At 40.1% G+C, this 12,134-nt stretch overlaps 1 protein-coding gene across 2 annotated transcripts in view; it reads right to left on the reverse strand.

Annotated features, from left to right (window-relative positions):
- LOC106607935 (pro-neuregulin-3, membrane-bound isoform) overlaps positions 1-12,134 on the reverse strand; it is a 583,319-nt gene that overhangs the window by 229,726 nt on the left and 341,459 nt on the right. The window lies entirely within an intron of this gene.

Raw genomic sequence — 12,134 nt, forward strand, 5'->3', positions numbered from 1 at the left:
TGGGCCAAAAGTCACCCAACTTATTGTGGGAAGCTTGTGGAAGGCTACCCGAAACTTTTGACCCAAGTTAAACAATTTAAAGGCAATGTTACCAAATACTAATTCAGTGTATGTAAACATCTGACCCACTGGAAATGTGATGAAAGAAATAAAAACTGAAATGAATCACTCTCTCTACTATTATTCGGACATTTCACATTCTTAAAATAAAGTGGTAATCCTAACTGACCTAAGACAGGGAATTTGTACTAGGATTAAATGTCAGGAATTGTGAAAAACTGAGTTTAAATGTATTTGGCTAAGGTGTATGTAAACTTCCGACTTCAACTGTCAGTATTCAGACCCTTTGCTATGAGACTCGAAATTGAGCTCAGGTGCATCCTGTTTCCATTGATCATCCTTGAGATGTTTCTGGTAAGTTCAACTGATTATACATGATTTGGAAAGTCACACACCTGTCTGTATAATGTCCAACATTTGACAGTGCATTTCAGAGCAAAAACCAAACCATGAGGTCAAAGGAATTGTCCGTAGACCTCCGAGACCGGATTGTGTTTACATTTACATTTTACATTTAAGTCATTTAGCAGACGCTCTTATCCAGAGCGACTTACAAATTGGTGCATTCACCTTATGATATCCAGTGGAACAACCACTTTACAATAGTGCATCTAAATCTTTTAAGGGGGGGGGGGGGGGGGTTAGAAGGATTACTTTATCCTATCCTAGGTATTCCTTAAAGAGGTGGGGTTTCAGGTGTCTCCGGAAGGTGGTGATTGATTCCGCTGTCCTGGCGTCGTGAGGGAGCTTGTTCCACCATTGGGGTGCCAGAGCAGCGAACAGTTTTGACTGGGCTGAGCGGGAACTGTGCTTCCTCAGAGGTAGGGGGGCCAGCAGGCCAGAGGTGGATGAACGCAGTGCCCTTGTTTGGGTGTAGGGCCTGATCAGAGTCTGAAGGTATGGAGGTGCCGTTCCCTTCACAGCTCCGTAGGCAATCACCATGGTCTTGTAGCGGATGCGAGCATCAACTGGAAGCCAGTGGAGAGAGCGGAGGAGCGGGGTGACGTGAGAGAACTTGGGAAGGTTGAACACCAGACGGGCTGCGGCGTTCTGGATGAGTTGTAGGGGTTTAATGGCACAGGCAGGGAGCCCAGCCAACAGCGAGTTGCAGTGTTGAAGGAACAGATCTGGGGAAGGGCATCAAAATATTTCTACAGCATTGAAGGTCCAAGAACACAGTGGCCTCCATCATTCTTAAATGGAAGAAGACTGAAACCATCAAGACTCTTCCTAGAACTGGCCGAAAGGCCAAACTGAGCAATCGTTGGAGAAGGATCTTGGTCAGGGAGGTGACTCCTAAGTAAAAGGCACATGACAGCCCGCTTGTAGGTTGCCAAAGGCACCTAAAGACTATCAGACCATGAGAAACAAAATTCTCTGCTCTGATGAAACCAAGATTGAACTCTTTGATTCAGATTCATGCCAAGCGTCACGTCTGGAGGAACGTGGGAAAGATTAACAGAGCAAAGTATAGAGAGGTCCTTGATGAAACCTGCTCCAGAGCGCTCAGGACCTCAGGCTGGGGCAAAGATTCACCTTCCAACAGGACAACGATCCTAAGCACACAGCCAAGACAGTGCAGGAGTGGCTTCGGGACAAGTATCTGAATGTCCTTGAGTGGCCCAGCCAGAGTCCAGACTTGAAACAGATCGAACATCGCTGGAGAGAACTGAAAATAGCTGTGCAGCAACGCTCCCCGCATGAGAAGATCTGCAGAGAAGAATTTGGAGAAACTCCCCAAATACTGTGGTGGAAATTACAACATCATGTAATTCACATTACTTTATATTAGAATGTATTCTTATATTAGTACTTTCACACCCTGTCTGTTCTTCTGAGAGGAGCCTCTGAGGCTTAACTCCGACAGTTGATTTACGATGCCTTGGTGATAAAACCCAAAGACTGCATTCCATTCCATGATTAGTGTCTGTGAAATGTTGGCCTGTCTGCCAGTGCCAGGCAAACCTTCCCTCCAGTTTATTTCTCCCACATTGCAGATGAACACTGGACTTCATAATTTGAGGGAAGGACCTAGTGTCCTATGTTACATTAGTATTTCTGTATAAACAATTAGTACATGACCTAGAGACATACATTTGGTACCATGTAAATGTTGCTGTCTGTTGCATGAGAGCACAATGCACCCTTGTATAATTTTACATATCTGTTTTAGTCATGGAGACTCAGGAGGACTATAAAGAGTTGTAACCTTACCCTACTTATTTGGGCTATTGACAATCACCATTGGGTGACCATTAATGCTCCATTATTGCAATAATTATCTATAAAGTTTGATGGATTTAAGAAAATCTAAAAGTCTTTCTTTTGGTTAGAATAATTCCATGACAATACAGGTGTGTGAAGCTTGTAGCGTCATACCCAAGAAGACTAGAGGCTGTAATCGCTGCCAAAGGTCTTTCAACAAAGTACTGAGTAAACCTGTTTTTGTTTTGTCATTATGGGGTATTGTGTTTAGATTGATGAGGGGATTTTTTTTAATCAATTTTAGAATATGGCTGTAACGTTAAATTTTTTTGGAAAAAGTCAAGGGGTCTGAATACTTTACGAATGCTTTAGAACCCTCTGAGGAAAGGGTTCTACTTGGAAACAAAAGGGTTAAACCTGGGACCAAAACGGGTTCCTCAAAGGGTTCTGCTATGGGCACAGCTGAAGAAGCATTTTAGGTTCTAGATAACACCTTTTTTCTAAGAGTGTATAATGGAACAAGTCCACTCAGAGAATGGGCCCCAGTTGAGGTGTTAAAGGGAGAGTTTAGCGTTAGCACAATGACTGGCTTGTGAAACGACCTTTAACATCCTTTATACTTAGACGCAGATACATACAAATTGTAACCACGAGTTCATCTGACTCTGGGGAAGTAGATAAAGTCAGATGAACTCGTGATTACAATTTTTATGTATCTGCGTCCAAGTATGAAGGAAGTTAAAGGTAGTTTCGCATGCCAATGTTAACTAGTGTTAGTACAATGACTATAGACTTCCAGTCATTGTGTTAATGCTAGATAGCAACTGCTCTAACGCTAGTCAGCAACTTACTTCATACTGTACGCAGATACATAAAAATGGTGTCCACAAGTTCATCTGACTCATTGTCAAAATCACAAACTGTCCTTTTAAATTCAAATAAGCGCTGACAATAAAAATTATGAAAAAAAAGGTATGACTCATCACACTGGAGTGTGTTGATCTAACCTTGTACAGAAGGCTGATTAAAATTGGCAAGTGAACACCAGGTCTTTAACCTGTTATGGCTAGGGGGCAGTATTTTCACAGCCGGATAAAAAACGTACCCGATTTAATCTGATTATTACTCCTGCCCAGAAATTATTAGCTTTGGATAGAAAACACTCCAAAGTTTCTAAAACTGTTTGAATGGTGTCTGTGAGTATAACAGAACTCATTTGGCAGGCCAAAACCTGAGAAGATTCCATGCAGGAAGTGCCCTGTCTGACAATTTCTTGCCCTTCTTGATTATCTCTATCCATTACAGAGGATCTCTGCTGTTACGTGACACTTCCTACGGCTCCCATGGGCTCTCAGAAGGCGGCACAATAGTGGCTGGTCACAGTACTGTGAGACTCAGGCGCGTGCCCGCGTCGACCCCATGCTTTGTTTTCTTTCGTCTGTTTACCTAAACACAGATTCCCGGTCGGAATATTATCGCTTTTTATGAGAAAAATTGCATAAAAATGTATTTTAAACAGCGGTTGACATGCTTCGAAGTACGGTAATGGAATATTTAGAAATCTTTTGTCACGAAATGCGCCATGCTCGTGACCCTTATTTACCCTTTCGGATAGTGTCTTGAACGCACGAACAAAACGCCGCTGTTTGGATATAACTATGGATTATTTTGAACCAAACCAACATTTGTTATTGAAGTAGCAGTCCTGGGAGTGCATTCTGATGAAGAACAAAGCTAATCAAACTTTTCTAATAGTAAATCTGACTTTGGTCAGGGCTAAATTTGGTGGGTGTCTAAATAGCTAGCCGTGATGGCTGGGCTATCTACTCAGAATATTGCAAAATGTGCTTTCACCGAAAAGCTATTTTAAAATCGGACACCTCGATTGCACAAAGGAGTTCTGTATCTATAATTCTTAAAATAATTGTTATGTTTTTTGTGAACGTTTATCGTGAGTAATTTAGTAAATTCACCGGAGGTTTGCGGGGGGTATGCTAGTTCTGAACGTCACATGCTAATGTAAAAAGCTGGTTTTTGATATAAATATGAACTTGATTGAACAAAACATGCATGTATTGTATAACATAATGTCCTAGGTGTGTCATCTGATGAAGATCATCAAAGGTTAGTGCTGCATTTAGCTGTGGTTTTGTTTTTTGTGACATTATATGCTAGCTTGAAAAATGGGTGTCTGATTATTTCTGGCTGGGTACTCTGCTGACATAATCTAATGTTTTGCTTTCGCTGTAAAGCCTTTTTGAAATCGGACAGTGTGGTTAGATAAAGGAGTGTCTTGTCTTTAAAATGCTGTGAAATAGTCATATGTTTGAAAAATGGAATTTTTTGTATTTTTGAGGAATTTGTAATTCGCGCCACGCCTATCATTGGATATTGGAGCAGGTGTTCCGCTAGCGGAACGTCTAGATGTAAGAGGTTAATTACCAATAATTGTATTTGATTTAATCAGGTGCCTCTGATATTCAAGGCTATGAGCATATGCTCCGCAAGCATTACCATACCTAAATCAAAACACAGAGAAAGCTGATCCTCCCCTCTATCTGTCTATTCCCATCCTGGGCATCTCTCCCTTTTCCATTTTGCTGGCATAGTGAATGTCCTTAATCACATCTGTGGGGGTTCATTAGCAGACTCTCTGCCTAGATACAATATTTGGACTCTTATCCTAATTTTCTCCAACCTCGAAAACATGCATCTGCATCAGAAGCACTCATTATTCACAGAGAGGGCTCGTGTGAACCCCACTGATACACAATCAATTTCACACGCTGATGGTATTCAATACAGGCAGGAAAAAGAGGGGAGATATTTCAATTTTTTACTAAAGCAGATGGGTTTTTTAGGCACCTGAGATACAGACAACAGGGAGCAGAATGGATCTGCTGTTTGTTTACCGTACATGGCGCGCACACACACACACACACACACACACACACACACACACACACACACACACACACACACACACACACTTGGGATCAATCTACACAACACAAACCTTTATCCCCAAGGCTTCACCCGTGAAGGCTGAGTATATGAAATCACAGGGTGTCAAAAACAATACACCAGATAATACAATTGTCCCCCTCCATATACAGTACCTGACGCACCTGTGCTCAGGTGCATTGTGGGTACTCAGGAGCTGTGGACATTCTCAGGTGAGAGAAAGAGAGGTTATATATTGAAAGGCAGCAGCTTCACTCAACGTCCTCTAGCCTGGCGTCAATTCCAGTGTTATGGCAAGTGGAAAGTAGAAATGTTGGGAGAAATGGAACTGAATCCCTTTTTGTGTCTACGACAACAGTTTTCTATGGTGTGCCACAGTCAGAAAACCATTAGGAAGGAAGATCTGAACACATATGCTTTCCTTCCCTCCCTCTTCCCCCTGTACTCTCTGATCTTTGGTGTTTTCCAGAACAGCAGTTTGCTGCAAGAGTTACTCTGCTTTTTATCTAATGCAAATGTCAATCAAGATGAAGGGAAAAATGCAGTCGCACATGACTGAAAGGAGCCCAAACTGCCTCTGAAAAAAGTACTTCACCATCTGATAGAGAATGCAGGTCATACAAGGACATTTTGGGGCTTAAAGGGCCAATCTGCAGCTGAAACAATAAGTGAATGGCCACTCCACCTATTTGTTTGTTAAAAGCTGAGGGATGGGCCTGGATGAATGTAACCAATCTCAAATTCATAGACAGAGATATGGACTGACCATCCATGATATCAACCTTTTGTTTAAACCATGTTTTGAGGCTTTACAGTGTTTGTTTACATGTTCAATGTTTATAAACAATGGAGGAGAAAAAGCTGTTTGTAAACTAACTCTAACACTTGACTCCGCCCCCCCTGATAGCTACCTTATTGAGGAAAATGTACTTACTATTATCTGTGATATGTGGTTGTCCCACCTAGCTACAGTATCTTACGATGAATGCAGTAACTGTAAGTCACTTTGGATTAGAGCATCTGTTAATGACTAAAATGTAAATGTAAAATGAGTAAAACAAACGTAGATTTTGGGTTCTGACGGGGTACGACAGTTGAACAAAGCTCATGAGGCATTTATAAGTTATATTCTTCAAGAATAAATGGTTATATATCATTAATTTATAAGTCCAAAAATGGATGCAGCAACTGCAAATTGCCACTTTAAGAGGCTGCACACAGTAAATTACCTTATAGGACCTCCTCAGGGCATAGGATATGTCTTGGATATAAACCTTCACAATGCACCAACTATTTGACTTAAATTAAACTAAGGCTTCAAATGCCTAGCTCTGGGAAATTGATATTTGCAGCCCTTTCATCATGGACACAAACTCCTCAACACCACCGCCATTCCAGTTCCCCACATCAGTCTAACATGAGCAATTAGAACTCTTAGTAGTAGGCCTAGTTACTTTGTCTAAGCCCAAGACACCAGACTACTGCCAGACTACTGCTATTCCTCAGTGCAACTGATCAATGAATAACAAATGGCATGATGAGGCAATATAAAAGGCATTGATCTAAATTATTAGCCTGGCCCCAGATTTGTTTATGCTTTTGCAAATCTCATTGTCAAAGTCAGGCATGACAGTTCCATAAGGAGTTTCAGATTCATTTCAGATAACACCCTTATTCCACCAGGGAAAAGCAAACATCCCCAGCTGCGTGCACGGCGTCTCAGTCTCAATAATATTGACAGGGGCTTTGCATGGATCTCAGCTCTCGTTTCCAACCTGCACTTCCGCACAGAGACAGATGGGATTGCCTTTCTCCATTTCCACAACGGCGAGGAAAGGCTTAACGTCCCCTTGTTACTAACTAGATGGAGGCCCTTACAGTCGGTTGCAAAAAATAAATTGAATTCCTTCCCAACAGATAGAATAAATAAACGTGGTAGTGTGTTCAAGCCCTGTGTCTCTCTGGGAAGACCAAGCCTGGCCTGGTTGACACAATTAGGGATAGATTTGTATTCAAGTAACCACTAGAATACAGGGAGATGGAGAGAGAGAGAGGGGATGTAGAGAAAGAGAGAGAGAGTGATAGAGAGAGAAAAGGTAACAGAAAGAGAGAGTAAAACAGAAGCTATCTACGCAACCAGAAGCGATCTTCAAAACAAAACATTAGCCTGCAAAAATGTTGTATTGAAAAAATGTATTATTTAAATATTGAAAAAATGTGGGCTACAGAAAGAAACAAAATAGTACAATTTGAAGCCATATGGCATTAAGTATTACAAGCAATAGAAATGTCCATAGGATGAACAAAACTTGATTTGTTTTTATTATGAGACAAACAAGATGGGTATGAATTTGGTGTATGATGTCATCAAGGTTTGTTGAAATGTATGTAAGTCTGAGTTGGTGTTTTTGTCTTTACTCATCTTTTTTCTTCATGTTGAAGGTTGGGCATTAAGTCCCAGCCGACCTCATCTCTAGTTTAATGTATCTACGTTTGTGAAATGTTAAGTTGCCTATTGTCTTTGTATACAGTGTATGTTTGTATTGTCTAAAACCCAAATTAAAAATACATTTAAAAAAACTGAATTGCAAAGAACAAATACAGTTGCAGTACTTAACTCAAATTAGAGGGGTAATTTGAAACAAAATCCTGTGCTATAATTACCATAATCAACGTAGACCACTGAACTCCAAATAGCCATGTGTAAGTGTATATTCTCCAGTGAGTGCCTAGGGGTTTTGTTATGCAGATTTGTTTTTATATAACAGTACTGACTAATTTAGTGGTTAGATGAACACAAATGTTTTTGATAGTATGTTGCCCAAAGCAAGACGCTATTGTATGTTTCTGTTAGGGAGCACCCTCAGGTAAACAAACAATGTCCTTGTTTACTAAGAGTAGTAAACAGTGATTTGATAAACTGAATTAATAGTTTGGGAGGCAGTTTTCAGCTACTTGAGACTTGTAGGGAAAGGGACTTGATTCATGATTTATGATTCTATGGAAAATCGTTGAGCAGAGGATCAAGATTCATCTGAACATAAAAATGATGCATTCTGAGACAAACTGCATCTGGAATAACATACATTTGTCCCCGTTAATACAACGATTGATGATTAGTCTCAATTCTGTGTAAACTGAAATTGAATTAAACATGCATCGATCCAATGTTTCATGTGAAACTTGTCATTCTTTGTTGATTATTTGTATTTATTTTACCTCGAAGCATGCCAATAGAAAATACATTCTCATAATTCTTCCCTTTCAGATGCACTGCAGTGTTTTATCACTGATAGCCTCTCAGTCTGCTGAGGCTTTTGCCTGGAGATCATTGAATGATATGCCCTTACCCGTGCAGTTAGGCGAGGCATCATTAACCACGTAGAGAGATGAAACTGAACCGGTATTATCATTTCCAAAAAGCTCTCACAGTCTCAAATCAGAATTAGATGTTAATCCATGTTTCTCAAAAGTCAAATTTCTAAGTTGTTCCAAACTTCAGATTTCTTCTAAGTGTTGAAGGTTAAGTTTAGGCATTAACTCCGAAGTCTTAAGGTTAGGCATTAACTCCAAATGGTTAAGGTTTGGGATAGGCTTAAAATAAAAATAGATATTTTTTTTTGCGCTGGATTCGAACATACAATTTTTTGCCCATCCACCATCCCAGTCCACAATGCCCTCACAAAACCGAAACCTAAAAGGCTCCTTAACAGCTTCTACACCCAAGCCATAAGACTGCTAAACAAACTATTCGCATTGACCCCCTTTTTACGCTGCTGCTACTCGCTGTTTATTATCTATGCATAGTAACTTTTTCCCTACCTACATGTACATACAGTACCTCAATACCTCATACCTCGACTAACCTGTACCCCCACACATTGACTCGGTACCGGTGCCCCCTGACCTGGCTGATTATTTCATAGTTTTCCGGACATTTTACTGGAAACCATGACTGATTGTTGGGGTGACAGGTAGCCGAGTGGTTAGAGCGTTGGACTAGTAACCGGAAGGTTGCAAGATCGAATCCCTGAGCTGACAAGGTAAAACAAAATCTGTTCTTCTGCCCCTGAACAAGGCAGTTAACCCAGTGTTCCTAAGCTGTCATTAAGAATTTGTTCTTAACTGACTTGCCTAGTTAAATCAAGGAAAAATAAAATGGTTGAGAGTGCTTTCATTTCTAAGGCTAATAACAACCAACCATTTTCTGCTATGTTCCCAACAATCAAATCAGCCCTCTCTCACTTATTGTGTCATATAAATCATTCACACTCAATATTTCTAATCACTGCCCAGTGCCCAGTATAATCCACAACACCGTCAAAAGAGCTGCATTTCTGTTTGAGGCAAGGGTAAATCCCGAAGTATCCCGTTAATGCTGCGAAGAGTACTGCATACACACACAGTCATGCACACATCAAAGGGAATCTAAGAGAGCAGTGTATTTATTTAACCTTTATTTGGTCATACTGAGACCAAGGTCTATTTTACAGATGAGCCCTGAATTACATAAATTACAGAAAATACAAAATGCAAGCAGAAAGAACAACATGGTCATAAAAAACTAACACATTCATCAGTAATAAGGTCCTCAATCAGCCTTCTGAATTACACTACATTATTTTCAAGACCATTCAAGTGGTGGTTGTTCTTTGTTGCTGCCTGTTGCCATGGCAACACCATCTGAAAGGACTGTTGGAGGCTAAGGTTGCATTGCAGGCTGCTTGGCCTTGAACAAATTGATACAAGCGGAAAGAAAAGGCTGGAAAATACTAATTCTTCACACCAGATGTGTGTTAGGTTCCTCCGCGAAGCACCCGGATTGTCTTTGCGAGTTCGATGAGGCATATGGAATGAGGCATAGTTATCAAAGAAAGTTACTATTTGGCTTGCGGGGATGTCCCTTGGCCCTAAATGTATAAAACAACCCCCACTTGAATGGTCTTGAAAATAATGTAGTGTAATTCAGAAGGCTGATTGAGGACCTTATTACTGATGAATGTGTTAGTTGTTTATGACCATGTTGTTCTTTCTGCTTGCATTTTGTATTAATATTGATGTGTGTATTTTCTGTAATTTATGTAATTCAGGGCTCATCTGTAAAAGAGACCTTGGTCTCAGTATGACCAAATAAAGGTTAAATAAATACACTGCTCTCTTAGATTCCCTTTGATGTGTGCATGACTGTGTGTGTATGCAGTACTCTTCACAGCATTAACGGGATACTTCGGGATTTTGGCAATGAAGCCTTTTATCTATTTCCCCATATTCAGACGAACTCATGGATACCATTTTTGTGTCGCTGTGTCCAGTTTGAAGGAAATTAGAGGTAGTTCCAGGAGACAATTCTAACTAGTGTTAGCTCAATGACTGGACGTCTATGGGTATCTACTGCAGATACCCATAGACATCCAGTCATTGCGCTAACGCTGGTTAGCAAATGTGCTAGCTCTAGATAGCAACTTCCTTCAAAATCTACGCATAGACATAAAAATGGTAACCCCGAGTTCATCTGACTCTGGGGAAGTAGATAAAGGGCCCCATTGCCAAAATACCAAAGTTTCCCTTTAATCCTGTGTAAAACACATGTAACAGAGTTAAAAATGTAGTCTTGGTTATATGCGAGTTTCACCAAAATGAAGTTGTCTACCAGTGTTGATGGAGCCTCCTAGAGGTGTTACTGCAGATCTGGTACAACGTGTGTTGCTGATGTTCTCCAGCAGACAAAGCTTTTCCTATACTAGAGGTACATGTACATATCCTGAAACATGCTGTCTGCAATATTTCATACGATTTACAATAAATAATGTTTTCTAAGTTGAAAACGCTAATGCATTATAATTATTATCCATGTTGGGATGTGATGGTTCATGTCCAGTTCAGCTTGCTAACAATAACTTTATGGACTTTTTGCTCTACGCCACGTTTTTGTAAGCTAGATAGCAAGCTAGCTAGTGAGTGTTTGAAATCGGCACATTTCTGATGCAAGCTGCATATGTATGATGATTGTGCATTAAGTGATATATGAAAAGTAAATGTTTTATTTTATTTTACAAATCCAGATCCTGTCACGTTTGCAGTGACCCTTGGGCATGTGTGAAGACATTCACACATTGTGTCTGTCTTCCAGGTATGTTTTTAATATGTGTTGTGCATGCTTGTTGGTTCTCCTGCAGAGCTCACGGTTACTCTCTCACTCTCAATGCAAAGCAATGCAGTCGTTCTGATTTGGAATTCTGGTTGAATGTAATTGAATTGTTTATAAAATGTAGAAAATGCCTTTGACTTTAATTGGATAGAATTTAATTGGATTTATATTGTACTAAAAATATATGATCATTTGTTTAAATGTGTATTGTGGATTATGTATTAATTAATGTTAATATGTAAAGAACATTTTATTATGAGAAATGTGCTTTTAATTGTATAATAAAAATATACAAATCTAAAGCTATTCCTACGCTGGAGATCCTGTCATGTTTGCAGTGACCTTTGTGCATGTATGAAGACATTCATACGTTGTGTCTGTCTTCCAGGAATAAATAAGACCCGAAAGCAAGTCCTGTGTCTGTCATCCATCTGACCAGCCAAACAGAGTTACACATACTTTCACAGAATTCCATGGCTGACACATTTACCACTACTCAGCATTAAAACATCAGGCCTTCAGTGACCTTGTCCTTCCAGAGTGAGGCTACATAACAGAAGTCTTTGAACAGCCAGCCAACTGAAGTCCTCAGATTATGATTTGGAAGGAGTTTGTTCTAGGACGCAATTAGAGAGGCTCAGTGTTTGAACAGGCTAAGTAGTCAAATAAGTAGGATGACAAACTACTTCACCAATTACCACCGTTCAAACGAAGACACTTGGTCTCATGTTTTCTTGGCTCATTGGTTAGGATTATT

The sequence above is a fragment of the Salmo salar genome, chromosome 01, assembly GCF_965601325.2.
Source record: "Salmo salar chromosome 01, fSalSal1, whole genome shotgun sequence".
Classification (NCBI taxonomy): domain Eukaryota; kingdom Metazoa; phylum Chordata; class Actinopteri; order Salmoniformes; family Salmonidae; genus Salmo; species Salmo salar.